This window comes from Poecilia reticulata, chromosome 5 (genome assembly GCF_904066995.2).
Source record: "Poecilia reticulata chromosome 5, P_reticulata-male-v2, whole genome shotgun sequence".
Taxonomy (NCBI): Eukaryota; Metazoa; Chordata; class Actinopteri; order Cyprinodontiformes; family Poeciliidae; genus Poecilia; species Poecilia reticulata.
Window position 1 is genome coordinate 30,361,253 of NC_088834.1, and position 16,976 is coordinate 30,378,228.

Below are 16,976 nucleotides of genomic sequence, written 5' to 3' on the forward strand. Positions count from 1 at the left end.
CTACAAATGAACTTAAATAATTCAATACTAAGCCGGAACATACTCTACATAAATCTGTTTTGTATATCAAATTTAACCGAAAGGCAGTTAACGGAGGCACACATAGTGAGGGAAGTTAATCACTGAATCAAATGCAGGAATTTATTAGCGCACCAGTTTTGGTGGAAAAATAAAAGATTGGGCAACATAAAACATTATATTTACATTCTTTGTAGTCCACAGTGAGGCTTGAAGCTGCTGTCTGACTCACCACCTCTATATTGTGCGAATGTCGAAAATACACAATTTAGCTATTGCAGTGTTTCCATTAAAAAAGAAATGAGTCATAAAAAATCGTGGCAGTGATGGATGTAAAACCTTACATTAGATATATTCATATTTCAGCCACGGCATTCATAGTCATAGTTACCCATCAGAAAACATTGGTGTTTTATTGAGGCGTTGGAATGATAAACTCCTTATGCTTATATACGATATTTTGGGGAAGTTGTAGTTTGTGATGTTACAGAAGAGCAATACTTTTCAACAACAAACTAAACTTTTGATTAACTTTACGATGCCGTAAGCCAGTTACCCATTGTCCACTGACCCTGTTTATGCTTTTACAAGGTTTATTTTTAGTGTGGTTTTGGGAACTGACGGTCTGATGGGACAACTTTCCCTGCTGTCTGACTGTAACATTTGTCGCACTCCTCCTGAGCGTTATGCTAACACTGCGGTGATGTTAAACTAGCGTGTTTTGATTGATCAAATTTATTTTCGTAATTTTAGTGGAAATGCGGCTATTAACACAGAAAAAAGTTGGTAGAGGGGTCTGAGAAGTAACAAAATACAGCAACTTTCAGACCTCTGGCCACACGTTGCATCTAGCAATGCAACGTTAAAACAAGTTTTATTGGTGTGAATACTTTTTCCAGGCACTGTATCTAGAAGGACATGTTTTTATAGAATAGGGATTCACAAATTATGGTTGTGTGTCCACACCACTCAATTAACCCGATGCGGACTGATGTAGCTTCATAAAAAAGACAAAGAGGCTCTGGTGATCTTCAGATTCTCATAGAACACCATTCAGAGAGCTGGCCTGAGGGGCGTTTACAACATTCACTCAAACTATTACCTTGCTGATGAATGGCTGCGGCACCATGACTTAATTATGATTACACAGGAAATGCTGTCCATCCCTAATAATGACCCTGATGGCCATCGATAAAAAGGCCTGATAAACGCAGACTTCCTGAGCACGGCTGGATAAATACAGCCTCGGTAATGAGACCCAAGCTGCCGAGGATGACAGCTCTGCTCTATATCATATGCTGCTCTGGTGCTGTGCAGTGGCAGCAAGGAGAACGGTGTGTGTTTGTGTCTGTGTGTGTGTGTGTGGGGGGGTTGCATTCATACTATAGAGAGGTTTTGAAACCTCAGAGTGGATCCTCTCATTCACAGCTGGCTTTCAGACACAATTTCAGAGACGGTGATGAGAAAGTCTCTAGGAGTCACCTGGTTCTGTTAGCGTCGCACTCTTACGACTGAAAGGCAATTGCATCAAATCCATGCGTAAGATTTTGAAGAAAAGAAAAGTTAAATAACTGTCAAAATGATCTAATGCACTAAAAATATCAGACTAAAGTCTTTTCTGTTGCATAAACCAGTTACCTGTCAAAGTTAAGCCATCTTTTGCTCTCTGCTAAGGTGTTAACACATCAACAAATGTATAACTGAGAAAATACAGTTTACTGTTTGGTGTAACACGTAGCTGGGTCTTTATAAATTCGAATAACACAGACTTTTTTGAAAAAGTATTGAACACCCTGGATCAGTGTTGGAGAAGTTTTCATCTTTATGGACTTGCACAAATCCTGAGTGTTGTTTTAAACATGCCAAACCCACCGGGGGTAGTGTAGCACAAACCTAAAACCTGCCAGCCAATCAGATTGAATCAAAACAAGCATGACTTCCTATTAGTAATTAAACATTGTGTAACTCTCTTTAAAAATAATAATAATAATAATAATAATAATAATAATAATAATAATAATAATAATAATAACAGCAACAACTAAAAAATACAGTGTTCAAAAGAACAAAGGAAAAAAACAAATAAACCAATCAAAGAAATAATAATAATCAGTGATACTTCAAAGGTAGTTCAAAAGAAGTTCAAGACCAAAGGGAGAATAGTCTTTTTCCTTTAAATACTCCCTTGGAGTTTAGTTTATGTCCTGTGTGGAGAGTGTCGTTTCGTTTTCCTACCACCAGGTGGTGTGTGGTTAGATCGCCATCCTCCGTCATCAAATGAGTCGATGAAGGGTGGGGGGAGAAACCTGACCTGAAAAGCCAGAAAACATACATTAAGTTCATATATAAATGTTATATTTATATAAACTAAATGGGGAAAAACAAACAATACATACTGCTATGTATTGACAACCACTTCATAAAAGTAGGAAGAAAAAAAAGTCCTTTTAAAAAGTGCACTTCATAATTCAAGTTCAACATTTCTCAAATAAAGGAATTAGCAGTCGCTACAAACAACTAATAAATCAAATCAATCAACTTAAGAACGTGATTGATCAAAGTAGCTACAAACAAAATCATATCGGGTACCAGACTTCATTGCTGCACCAGCATTTAATGCAACAACCAAAGAAACCATGAAAAACAATCAAATCTAAATTTGAAGGGGAAGCCTTTAAATATTAAAGGTGTGGTCTTTTATTCGGCTTTAACAGTGTGACTTTTTATTAAGTAAGTAATTAGTAAGCAGACTGAACTGATGTGGCATCTGATTGTCGAGTTGATAGCTAATGCTAACTGGCGGAGCGTTGCAGAAATAAATCGCCCTACTATATATATGAATGATATTTACTCACTGTCGAGTAACGGATTGTCTGAGGAGGTGGATTCTATGTTAACTTGTTCTCATCAGGAAGGTGTACCAGGCGTCAACGAATCCCAGCCTGGGGAGTATTGCAGCGACTACATTATCGCCGCTAGTTTTGCAAATACAACGTCAAGTTCAGATGGTATTAAACAACTCACCGCAGATCCTCGAGTTTTAGGGATGAAATTGTTTAGTGATGAGTCGATTTGGAAAACTTGATTGTTTTATGAACAATCGACGTCACAACCAACAGTGAGCAGCAGCAGCATAGTGGAAACCGGGAAATACACATGAGGATCCCAGAGCTTAAAGGGAAGGTGGGTGGGTCATGGCGGTCACGTGGGTTTCAATAGGCCAGGAGGTTGATGAAAGCTAGGTGCTTTTGAGCTACTTTTAATTGATGTATTAAAAAATAAAATTATTAAAACACAAGACGATGTCGATAGGGAATATGTCAAAGCCAGTTTGTGAATATATTGGCGCATCATTTATCGCAGACTGTGTGGAACTCTAATTTTTAATTTTTCCATAGACACTCACAAACACTAATGCAGAGGTTTCTCAAAATTCTACTTGGGTTGGAGTTTTACAAGTAATTGTTCTTAGTTATTTTAAACTGAATTTTTGTGTGAATGAAATGCCAAAACACTGAAAAATTTATTTGTTGTCCCAGATATCTGGCCATGTGTGGCCTGAGACAACAGAAATAAATATTACAGAGGACTTAATATCAATTTCTTAAACAATTCCAGCTAAAGAAGCTGTATCTACAAGGACATGTTGAATCAGAAGGGGTCAGCTGTCCCATGTGTGTCAATTAGGGTTGATCAACCAGTTCTCCAATGCTTCTTCACTTGGATCACCTTTGATAGATAAAAATCCAGGAACATTCCACAAGTGCTGCAGTGTTGAAGATGCTGTGACCCAGTCATCTAGCCGTCACAGTTCGGTCCTTTTCAAACTCACTCAACCTTTTAGCTTTCCCATTTCTCCTGCTTCAAACACATCACCTTTGAGTTAAAAATGTTTACTGGAACATGAAAAGTGCAGCAGTGGAACAGTTGAAAATGTAGTTTTCTTGCAATTGGAAGATTGAATTTGATTCTAGCCACTTCCCCAGGGACTGCCGTATGTCAAAGTATCTTTTCCCAAGATATTGTAAATGGTTAGTGTTTAACAGTGAATGTCACTTGCAGGGTAAAACAATTTTTTTGTGGTAAAAATGGCCAAATCTGATGCTCTGCAGGATGATGATGGGCCACGTTGGGCCAACTGAAATCATGAACCTCTGTAGGAAAAAACCCTAAACTTGCTTCATCTTAATGTTCTTATCAAGAATGGAAGGATGAATGGCATATCTGTACCATATACTGTAAGATAGTGAAATTTTTTGTCTTCCAACCAATGAACTGTGTTGTGTGATTCCAGTAGCTCCACCCTAACAGTACTGTACCATTGTCCAATGAACTTACCACTGCAGGGGGCCAGGAATGATGTGGTACAGAAGAAACAGCGTACCCAACTGCATGACTCCTGCCGTACCGCTCGGTGGAAACAAGGCAAAAATCCAGCTCTCCATACAGTGAAGTCTCATTGTACAGGTTAGCCACAGAATAGTCATTTTTATTTAACTGAAATTTTTATCTAACTGAAAAGACGTAGGCATCTCTGAGAAGATGATTTAGCTTAGTAAACAAGTACAGAACAAAATATAAAAAAATATCCGCATTTTGTTAAAAAAAATTGTGTGCTAAAATTATTTAGACCCTTCTTAAAACAAAATGTAAAGAAATTTGAATGGTATTTCAATCCACTCATGCCTATTCGTGGTTTAGTATTTGTGTATTTTTCTGAGAAACGTGACTCAAAAATATTTGCAGACAATCAATATTTTCACAGGTTTTTATCCTGTGAAGCCATGTGCAGTGCTAGTTGATGATTAGCTAGTTTGTCCTGAGCTTGATTTACAGATGTTAGCTTCTGCGATAGTGTGAATCCCTTTGTCCCCAGGGGGTCATGAGACTGTGAATGGGCCATCTCCACCAAATCATTATGCAAATTTTGAGTTTTTAAGGCTGAAAGTCTTAAATGTTTGATCAGCTGACATAATACCTATTTAAGGCTAAATATAGCTTAGATGTTATTATGATCTTCCATCTCTCTTTATGAAATACAATACAATGTTCTTTACCGCTGCTTTGTTTTACATGTACAATTTATATTACGGTAAGTAAAATAGGGCCTACCCATTTTACCTCACCCAACAAAAAGACTTGTTGCAGTAATGCCATTACAGCTGTGTGAACCATGCTCAGCTACAGAACACTAATGCTAAGATAACACTTATGATTATCTTAGTGATTTTGGCATTCTTAGACCCTGGGTCATGTGTTCTTGATCACTGAACTACAAGAGTGTTGGTGTTTTTCCCCCTCTTTAAGTTGATGCTAGCAGAGAGTGATTAGGTGACTTTTCTTCTTCAGCTGCACAATCTTTCTCTTGCTAAACTCCTTTTGTAGGTCAGTTTTCTATACCCCTCTTACATAGTCTCTAATTAGCACTGCTCCTGCACTTTAATTGATTTTTCAAAGCAGTATATCATCTCAAATCCCTCTCAATATAATTAAGGCTTATGTCGGGATAATGCAAAAACGGTGGATCAGAGGTTGAATTACTTGCATAAGAGAGAAAATGATTTCGGTATTGAGTGTGAAGTCGTGTCTGACTAAAAGAAAACTCTGAGGAGCATAAAGCAGCCTGACAGGAACAAATAGATGTATTTTGTTCTCAGCTGGCATTGATTACAAATGTAATCTTTTTTTCTTAAGGCTTATGACAACTCAGTGCACACTACCTAGGTCCTAGGATATCAGCACACACATACCTGTAAAAATACAAAAAAGGAATTATTGTTGAAAAATGTGAAATTATAGTTGAAATGTGCATCTTTATTTAACAAAAAGGTAAAATCAAAATAAACATAAGGTGACTTTTCTTTACATCTTTACAAATGAAGTATGAAAATGTCAGAACTTTTGAAGAAATAAAAATGTGCAAGTCATTGTAGATCCAAAACTTTAAGAATGTTTTCCCTTTTTAGAAACTATTTTGGCCTCAATTGAGGAAAAAAATTAAATAAAGAAATGTGTCTGTCCTCAGAGGGCTGCACAGTGGCGTAGTTGGTAGAGCTGTTGCGATGCAGCAAGAAGGTCCTGGGATTGATTCCCGGTCTTTCTGCATGGAGTTTGCATGTTCTCCCTGTGCATGCATGGGTTTTCTCCAGGCACTCCAGTTTCCTCCCACAGTCCAAAAACATGACTGACTGGTTAATTGGTCTCTCTAAAATTCTCCCTAGGTATGAGTGTGTGTGTGTGTGTGTGTGTGCATGGTTGTTTGTCCTGTGTGTCTCTGCGTTGCCCTGCGACAGGCTGGCGACCTGTCCAGGGTGACCCCACCTATCGCCCAGAACGATAGCTGGAGATTTTCACCAGCACCTCCTGAGCCCACTTGGGACAAGGGTGTAAGAAAATGGATGGATGGTCTGTCCTCAGAATAAAAACAGAAATTGATTCACTCTCTCTTTAAAAAGGCTTGTTGTATTTTGTAAATTGTAATCAAAGAATCCGGAATCTGCGTTTAAGTAGGACACTAGATAAATGTGGTCTTATTTAATATGATATTTAAGAAAATGCAAAGACTGTGAAAAGACAAATATTTTTTCATGTACCTAACATTTTCCATTGCAAGAACATTTGTATTTGTCTTTCAAATTTTGCCCTATTTAAAAATAAGTCTTCAAATTTGTACTATTCTTGAATTGTGGTGCCAAATAAAATCAGGCCGTGGGCCACAAATTACCTCCAGACCACATTATGGACACACCTGCTGTAAGACAAGTTACTCTAAGAGAGGAAACACTGAAATGCAATTACTACGATGATCAACTGCATCACTTTTGTTTGGCAGAAAAAATAACTTCTCTTGCATAATTACTTGAATCCCATTAAACTTCTTGCTGCTTCAGCCATGAACCTCAGTATATTTTATTCTGATTTTATGTGATAAAGTAACACAAAGTAGAGCACAATGTGACGAGGAAGAAAAGTAATACATAACTTCTTACATTTTTTACTTAAGAAGATTTTAAATTGTTCCATGCATTTCCACCCTGGGGTAGCATTGTATTCAAGGTGATACCATGTTTTAGTTTTCCGCCACACAAAAAGTGTCTGACCACAGCACCTTCTTCCACCAGCTCATGTTTTGAGACTTTTCATGCTTTTCTTCTTGCCACCCTTCCATAATGGCCAGATTCTGATAGCATTTGATTACAGTGGGCTTTATTTACTGCCATTAAAGTTAAGATGGTTTCTTTTCCCCTGTGCTTCAGAATTAAGAGCTATTACATAATTGTCTTTTAGTAGTCTGGTAACAACCAGCACCTTGTTCTGTGGTTCACTTCCTACAAATGGTCTGGACTCTCAACAATTGAGAACAATTGCTTCCTGCATGTGTGGACTTACATTTTACCCAATCCCTAACATTCAGCCATGATGCATGTAATATACTAGCTTGACTCTAAAACTTACCTGAAATTGCCTGAGAGAACTATCTAACTGAGCAAGGTGCCTCTTGATGTTTATTCAATATTTGGAAGCGTAGCCAACATGGACTGAACTAATTCGTTCACTTCCTCCACTATGCCATTGCCAAAACTACAGGCAATTCTAAAAAAACACAGAAAATCAACATCGTTCACAATTTCTTCTGGTTGCTGATTGGCCCAGCTAAAGTTCAGTCAGAGAAATCCAGCTCAATGGGAGAAAGCCTAGACAGAGCAATGAAGGGAGATGACAATCAATCAGAATTGCATAGGGAGGGAGTTGACAGACTTGCCTTTCACATAAAACCCCAACACAAACACTGGTTTGTGGTTATAACATGACAAAATCTGAAAACAATGCATACTTCAAGTAGTATACATTGTTTTTAGATTGCACTATATCTTAATAGATGCCTATTAATTGTTTAATCTAATTGATATTCCAGATTTTAATCCTAGTCATTCCTTATAGTAGCTCTGCTGTGACCAGTCTTTATATAACTTGCATCACAGTTTGAGAGTCTGAAAATGTGATGTGGCGCTATTGAGGCTCCCAATAACCCAGGAGCCATAAACACATTTATTACAGACTTACAGTAAATGTGCTTGTTGAAATCGTTATAAATGTAGTCTCCATGGGGAATAAATTATGAGAAGTCTCCTGCAAAGTCACATCTCTGAATCAAGCGTGGGCCTACCGTTCTCTTTTCAATGTGTGTGTATATATATATGTGTGTGTGCGCATGTGTGCGTGTACATACTGTTTCTATTACATTTGGGACCAACAGTGGATTGCATCACCTATGAAAGTTGGATCTAATAGGGTCTTAAAAAAAAAAAATTGGTAAAAAGTGCCACAGTATTAAGCTCCAGCAATGGCGCCGTCAGCTGAAATATTTCATCTGACCATGTGGTTAACACTGTTTAAGTCTCCAGAGAGTCGATGTGCAAATCAGCGAAGGTTTTCCCAAAAGACGAAGGAAACAAACGGTGACATTTTAAAACGAAGCAGACATACCACATCCCTCTGAAGTCTGAAAGCCCCACTGAATGATGGTCACATATCTGGTGTGGTAGAGAAACGCAGCGTGGGAATGACTTGTCAAAGCTACTTGGTTTCATGGAGTTGAGCTCTTTAAAACATTTCAAGCCGAACCTCGCAGAGAATCCCCTCGTTCAGACGTCCTGCTGATAGACTGTGCTTCTTTACCGCTGACAAGCTGAGTGAATATGCAAACTCCTGTGGTTCAGGGATGACACACATGCACACCCCCACACACACGCACACACACGCACACACACACACACACACCCCATGTCTGCCTGTGTGACCGCGCGAGTTTGTCACATGGAATCAGTGACTACACCACGGCTCTCTACGGGCGTAGGGAGAATCCGCTTATTGATTAAGCTGTGGGATTCAGAGACCTCCTGACCCTCCGTTTCCTGTCGATTTTCCGTGCAAATATTGATCTGATTTGAACATTGTGGCTTAATGAAGGGAGCAATTCTTTTCTCCAATATTTGAAAAGCTGCAGAGAAAGATGGATGACTTGTAGGGGTTTTTATGATGGTGCAACATTTTTAGTTGAATATGCATCTAACATTCGCTCGTGTTGCCATGAATGTCAGATAGTCATGGAACAGTTAAAACATACCATTGAGTACTGAGTTCTTCATTAAAAATATTTTAGATATTGATGTCTAATCTTTTTTTTGTGTTACATTGCAAAAGTACTGCATTCCCACGCAATACTTTTTCATTTGCTCACAACAATGTATTATGAGAAGTTGAACATATGCTTTCCATCCCAACTGTAAAACATAAACATGACAGAATTTTTCTGTAAGAAGGAAAGAAAGAAAGTGAGAAAATGTTAATAAAACTATTCGGACTTAGCCTGGCCATTGCCTTTCTGTGCATTCTGCTCGGTTCTCATCTTGTGTTAGTCTGGCTTTTCTCCCATTTATTTGGATTCCTCCGGTAGATTTTCTACTGGGCCAGTTAGCAAACAGAAGGTGAAGTTGTGAACAATGAGGTCGATTTTCTGTGCTGTTTCAGAATTATATTCTGCCTGTAGAGTTAGCAATGGCAGCGGAGGAAATGAATGAAGCCGTTCAGTTCGTGTTTGTCACACTTCCAAATATTGAATAAACATAACAGCGGTCTCATTTGTTTCAGTACTTCTCTCTTTGCAGTGGATGTTTGTTGTTAACAGCGCAGGCAATTTCTGGTCAGCTTCATAGCTTTGACTTGGCGCATTACATACGTCACAGGTGAACAGTAGCAGATGAGGTTTAAACATTCCACGCCTCCAGGAAGCCATCGTTTCTCAACAGCCGAGCTCCCAGGCCCTCTGGATGAAGCGCAGCGTAGAAAGAGGGGCTGGATTTTACATGCTAATTTGAACTATTTTTGTGTTATTTTCACAAGGTGATATTGCTATTTGGCTGTTTTGGTTGTGTCTGTTAGTCTGACTGGTTATTAAAGTGCCATTTTGTTGTTAATTGTATACCTGTGAGGGAATATGAGATTTTTTTCTTTTAGTCTAATTGCTTCATTGATACTTAACTCTACTGTCTCTATTAATTTATTTATCTTCATTAAAAATGTATTTCTATTAATGTTGCAGCATAAATATTGTAGTAACTTTGTTTTACTTCAAATTTGTATGCTATGTACTTTGCATGTGTTGTAATATTAATATATTAGTATGAATATCTCTGCTCCTACCTCAAAGAACCAAATGCAAATCCATTTCTTAGACCCGTGGGTGGTCTCCAAGTTTTGTCAAGGAGGATGCTTGGAACGCTCCTGCTGGGAGAAGCACCTTCGTGAATCTGAACTCATCAGAGATCATGTAGAAAATGTTATTCTTCTTTGGAGAACTTGTCGGAAAAGTTTCTTTCAAAAAAAGTTTTCCCTTGTTCTCCTTCGTTCTGTCTTTATCGTGTTTTAAGAAACACGAATCAGCCAGGAGCCGGATTCATTTTGATTAAGTTTTGTCCCACTTACCTCCTATCTGTGAGGGCGTTTGTTGTTGTATGACCTAGAAAAAGACTTGTGTGTGTCTGTGTGTGTGTGTGTATAGGTGTGTGTGTGTGCGTGTGTGTAGTAACGGTGAAGCATACGGAGTCTTGATGGGTTTCAAAATAAAAGCGATATCAAGCTGAACTTCACATTTGAGAGCTGTTCTAAAACACAACATGGTTGTTGAAACCCCAAAAAGATTATTTTAACATAAAAAATGCAACAGGAAAGGAATAAAATACCTTATGAAATCCTGGATGAACTTACAAATGGTGCCATGTAAAAGAAAATGATTTATCAAGTTTCCAAAATATGAAATGTAATATAAAAGAACTTCAGATTAATGTTAGATCTTCTTTTGAAAATTTAAAAGCAAATTTTTCTGTTTCAGAAAAATGTAATTCACATTACACGTAGCAGATGAGTTTACGTGGATGGGCTGTGAATCACAATGTTCATATAGTTTCTAACTAAATGGGCACTGCCTTGCAAAAGTATTGATTCCTGCTGAACAGCAGAAAGTCTGTTGGGGTGTGGCTCTTCCAGCTTTGTAAATCCAGTGACAGTTTGGTCCACTCTTCTTTACAAAATAGTTCCAGCTGAGTCAGATAGGATGAAGACAACACAGAGCCCTTCTGGTGACATGGGAGAAAAAAACTACAACAAACCTATGGCCACAACTTGTTACAATTAAGTCTTTTCCACATAATGAAACTAGTCGTTGCAACGTTTTTAGTCGGGGCCACTAGATATTAAGTTGTGGCCATGACTTTTTCCTGCCATGTCACCAGACCTGGTGACATGGCAGATAGTCAAAGGGTGTTTTCATAACTAATAGTCCAGTGTTCACTTGGGGACCAACATTGCAACATTTGTTACATTTTGGTTACATTTTGAGTTTGCCCCTTTAGACCTGGTCTAAAGGGGCATTTCCACTGGCAAGGTGTTTACTGCAGTCTAACCAGTCAGTTCCTCACTATTATCAGTGGGACGTCAGCAGCTGTGGTTAACTCTCTGATGTTTGCAGTGGCACTCGGCAATGAATAAGATCAAGGTTATAGATATTTCCGTGTGACTAGAAACGGGCTGAAAAGGCAAGAAACCCATAAAAATTCCACAGCTGACTGTTAGGAATGGGGCAAAACTTCCTGAGACTGATGACAGAGACCAACAAATGGCCACCAGAAGAGCCTCACAGATGTTGACTAGCTTCCAAGAGTGTCCCACATTTTCCCTGCTGGAGAAAAATATAAATGCTTTATTTTCTCTTTTTTTGACTCTAGTGGCCTTTATTTGATAGTGAATAGACAAGAAAGCAAGTTGTCAGAGGGGGAAGACATGCGGCAAAGGTCATCAGGCCGGGAATCAAACCAGGACAGTCACTTAGAGGACAGAGGCCTCTGGACATGGGTCGCACTCTTTACCCCTATGCGACCGCCACGCCGGATTCAGTTTTGTTTTGAGGTTTGTTTGTGGTATTAACTTGTAATTAAGTCACTTTTTTCTACAAATATAAGTAGAAAAATATGTCATAAAGGAACATATGTTTAGATTTCCTTTGAAAGATCTGAATATTAAATTTAGTTTTTTCACAACTGTATGTATGTTGCAGCTAAAACTGATAGTTATGTTCAAATAAGTTTTATTTAGTTACATTTTTTTACACCAGAATGATTCTCTATGTCATTAGAGATTACTTTGAGACTAAAACAGCTCATTCCCAGTTGAGCCGCTGGAAATCTTTAGCTAAAATCACTCCTTCTGATCAGTGCCCTAATGGTCTGACTTTTTATTTTTTTATAATTATTCTATTCATGATAAACATACGCTTTGGTCCATTCAGGTTTTACTATCACCCTCCCACATATTTGCCTCACTGTGCTTACTTTAGCAAGCACAGTTAAAATGCCAAACCTGAGATTAGAAAATGGCAGTTCACTAACTGTCTGATTATATCAGTATAAATGCCAGCAGGAGTAAATATACTGAAAAGGTGTGCATTGTGTGGTTAGTGAGGAAATACCTTCCAGTGCCATTGTTTTATATGAGAAATCAATGATATTGGTGTAAATGCCAGCTGTGAGTTGAAAATAGTACGGTTTAGATTGGAAAGATTTCTGGATTTTATTTATTCAAGTGACTGAAGGAAACGGAGAGACAGGTTTACATTAATCACATGTAAATAACACAGTAAGTTCTCTGGCAAATCATGTCTGAAAAAAAAATCTGATAGAGATACTTTAAAAACTGCTCTGACTTTTGAAATCTTGATGTAACACTTATTTGTGCAATATGACATATTTTGTTATCAATCAAATACCAAGTACATACAGCGATACTGAAACTTTTTATTTAAATTTGCTATCATCAAATCTTTGACCTTTAGGTGTTTTTGTTGTCTTTCCTTACTATTATTTTGCACAAATTTGTTATATATATCTTTTACCAAAACATACTTCAACTCTTTTCATACTTCAAGGGACTGGGTGCCTTTTACTCCAACCACAGAACACTATACCTTGTCAAAATTACACTTACTGTATTTTCCGCACTATAAGGCGCACCTAAAAACCTTCAATTTCCTCAAAAGCCGACGGTGCGCCTTATATATGGACCAATATTGAGCCACAACAGGTCTAGCGGTAAGGAGCCGTCAAATAAAGTTTGACTGACCTATCTACCTACCGACATGATAATCAGGTTGTCTGCAGGTCATTTAGCACCACGTTCTCTACGTTGACATTTTTGTTGACATTCTTTATGTCAACAAAGTGGCTTTAGACATTCATCCGGGGTGCTTCCATAGGGTTACCAAGGGACCAGCCGTTATACATTTAAAGCCGGATGGTTGGGGGGGAGACAGAGACTGCTGCGGCAGCGTGTCGGTTGGTCTGTGTTACCCAGAAAGCAGTTGGGCACAATTTCGTAACACCAAAACCGTGAGTGAAACAATGACTGGGGCAGACTACTAAATAAAGTACTCGGACCATTTCTTTATTATTATACATCCACATTTGTAGAGAACGGAACAAATCATGTCCCAGCGTCTATTCTATACGCCTTATGAAAAAAAGTTTTAAAATAGGTCATTCATTGAAGGTGCGCCTTATAGTGCGGAGCATATGGTAATTTTCTCATTTTCAGCAATTGCTATCTTCAGTTCTAACCAAGGCTGAACAACAACATATAGCTGTTCAACTGTAGTTGAACATAGTTGTAATGTTCAACTATTGTCACACTCAGCATTTTCAGTAAACACCTGTTAGTGATGAGGGTGTGCCTGCACATCAAATGTTTATGCCAATTCATTTATTTGATACGTTCAAGTTTGCTCAGATAAATATGAGAATGAAATATAATGTTGCTGCTAACAGGAATTGCCCGCGGAACATCCAAGCTGACAGGTACTTGGTCCATTAATATCCTGAGCAGCTAGGACATCCCAGAAGCAGTAGCAGGAGGAGAGGGAGGGGAGGAGGAAAGAAAGGAGGAGAAGTACTTGCAGGAGGAGGGAGGAAGAAAGAGAGGGAAGGCTGTTCCGCTTGGATGGCCGGAGCAGTCAGGAGGCTGCTCGGGAGAGGAGACAGACAAGACATCGCTTTCGCTTTTTGCGCTTCCTTTCTCGGGCTTTTTCTCCTGAGTGCGTCCCGCTCCGCTCTCTGCGAGGAACGGAGCAAAAGAGGGGAGGGCAGGCGGGGAGGTAAGGAAGGGAGAGCTGACGCATCTGAGTGAGTGAGCACACCACACCGAGGCTTCACTTCTTTCTCCCCCCACTCCCGATATGCTACCCGCGAGACGCCTGCGCGCCGCCCTCGACCCGCGTTGCTGACACCGACAGGGAGCGACCCGGAGGAAGGAGGCAGGGAGAGCCGGCGATGGATGCAGAGTAGCTGCTCAGGAGGGGGGCACGCAAAAGCAAAAAGCAGAGCGGAAGCGTGTTTTTTTTTTCTTGTTTTGCGCACAAGCCAGAAAGAGACGCTGTTATTATCATTTCGTTATCTTGTTTTATTTCTTTTTTCTGTTGCCCGGAGCGTCACAAGTGTGAAATTTAGTTTGGCGACAAAAATTCGGATTAATCTGTGCCTGTGATTTTCTGGAAGAAATAACACACAACAGGTAAGATTATTATTATTATTATTATTATTATTATTATTATTATTATTTATTAATTAATATTTATTATTATTATTATTAAAACGGATTCTTAAGCGTACTTCAAAAATTAAACTCAAACATCTGAAACGAATGCCAGAGAATTATCTCAAGTTTTCCCAGATTACATTAAAACCTGGAGGCTGTGTGGAGAGGCGGGATTGCCTTTCTCTGAATTTCCCCGTCGTACTGATCGTATTTGTCTACTTTGTTGTGGGACCGTCATCATGTTGGATGCGAAGTAATCTAAATCTGTGAGCGCGTCTCTCCGATCGCTGCAGATGTTCGGCTAATCCCGCCGGCTGGTGACCCTCCCTACCAGTGCCATAATCCCCGCAGATTGCACTGAGTGCCGCCGCAGCCAATGACCGGGTGTCCCCTGTACGGACGGGACGAACGCGGAGCATAAAAACAAACTTCGCTTTTAAGCCAGTCGCTAACCCTTACAAGGAACGTACTCATATTGTGGATATAAATAAAATCCAAAAAATAGTTTTGTCTTCATTTTGGTGATGCTGGTTCGGGTCATGGTGATGGATTAGAGCATTTTTGGTAGTTTGCAGCCAGTGTCTAATGGGCAGCACTGCAGTGTAAAGCCACCATAAGTTTCTGGGATCTGTGTGTCTGGTCACTGGCATAGCAAATGGAAGCCGTAACTTTAGCTGTTTTGCTCCACAAACACGAATCAACAGTTGTACACTATAAAAACTAATTTATGGGAGTGTTAAATATTAACCAATAGAATACTCCAATTTTAAATCAAAGATAATTTGTGGACATCTATGGTGGTCATTGTGTTTTTGTTGCTATGTCAGGTTAGTCAGTCCTCATCTTTCTGTAAGATATGTTAAAAGTTTAACATAGTACTCATCTAAATTTAGTTCAAAGATAGTCAAGTGACACCTTGGCTATCTTTAACTTTTTGTAAAATACATCGAAAATGTAACCTTTGCTAGGACAAGGTGCTCGTCCGAATATAGCTTAAAAATGATGTTGAATATCGTGCTTGGCTATTTGCTATTTGTGATGATGGACATCTTTCTGTGGCTGTCATGTCAACTTTCACTGTTCCAATGACATTATTACATTGTTTACATGGAGGAATGGAGAATGTCTTCGTTTTGGTGTTCAGTCCAAACTCATTTTGCTTGGGGAGGGTCAGAACTATTTTTACTATCAAACCTACACTTACCTAAACAAATTGATTCAATCTTAACCAAGAGGGTTAAGTTTTATGTGTTGTGTTATGAATACATGCATTTTCTTATGAGTATATATACTTGATGAAAGTTAGGAATTGTCATTAGGGTAGTGCTTTTTAAAAAGTTTACATGTTGGTGTAAGTATTTAAAGTTTTCATTTAGCTTCAGCTTGTTTAGTGACTGTTGATAAGCCTTAAGCCAAACTTTCTTGAAATGTATGCTTCCTGAAGATCTTAAAATATTTTTCCACGTTCATGTATATGTGCCACTTTGACCTCACCAACACGTGTTTGCTCACATTTGTGCTATTGTTGAACAGTTGTCACACTCAGAGATACACAATTTTCTCTCCAATCTCTTAGAAGATGACAGTGCAGTAGCTTGTACACTGATGATAAAAAAGAGAAGAAAAATACTGAAAAGAAAAAATAAAAAAAAAAAAACATTTTCCCTCAGTATATCATAGTAGTTATGTTTTTCTATCTTATCCATGTTTGGTGCCACCCTTTGAATTGGAGTGGTAATGTCACTGCTCACAGGCACAGTGAAAAAAAAGGGATTTAACCCTGCAGTAGTCATTCCTAATAAACCGCATGTATTAATGTATTAGCTGTGGTTTTCGGGGAAAACTTTTAGATATTTACTAAGATGATTTAAAAAGTTTCAATCAAATTTTATGCTTCCGACTCAATAATTTTCTTCTTTAACTCTTTTACTTTTAGGTGTTTTTTTTTCAACGTTTGAGGGCAAACTAGATTATCAAAAGGATCTTAATAGTAAGCCTGTCAAACTAAGCAATAAATCAATTAATCCCATGTTAAATAATGCATCTCATTGACAATCGCTGTCCACTTGAATGCTCCCTTTTAATATTGATGAAAAGTCATTTTGAGAAACACTGCAAACATTTGACATCCAGCACAAAGTACTTGGTCTGCACTACCTGCCACTTTTGCCTGTTTTCTCTGCCTAGTCATAATAGCTGAATGACTATTATTTTTTTAAAGACAATTTTGGTTACAGAGACTTCATAATCGATTTTAATTATTGCTGTTTTATTTGTTTTGTTTTCTTTTGTATATTTAAAATGGTTCCAGTGTGAAA

At 38.5% G+C, this 16,976-nt stretch overlaps 1 protein-coding gene across 3 annotated transcripts in view; it reads left to right on the forward strand.

The window, feature by feature from the left end:
* The window catches only part of cntn4 (contactin 4), a 250,708-nt gene that overhangs the window by 5,713 nt on the left and 228,019 nt on the right, over positions 1-16,976 (forward strand). The window contains exon 1 of one of the 3 annotated variants that reach the window (XM_008410160.3): positions 13,957-14,634. The exons of the other annotated variants lie outside the window; for them this stretch is intronic. The gene's annotated coding sequence lies outside the window, so the exon portion shown is untranslated. Of the gene's footprint in view, positions 1-13,956; positions 14,635-16,976 lie in introns of those variants that run through there. 3 annotated transcript variants of the gene reach the window in all.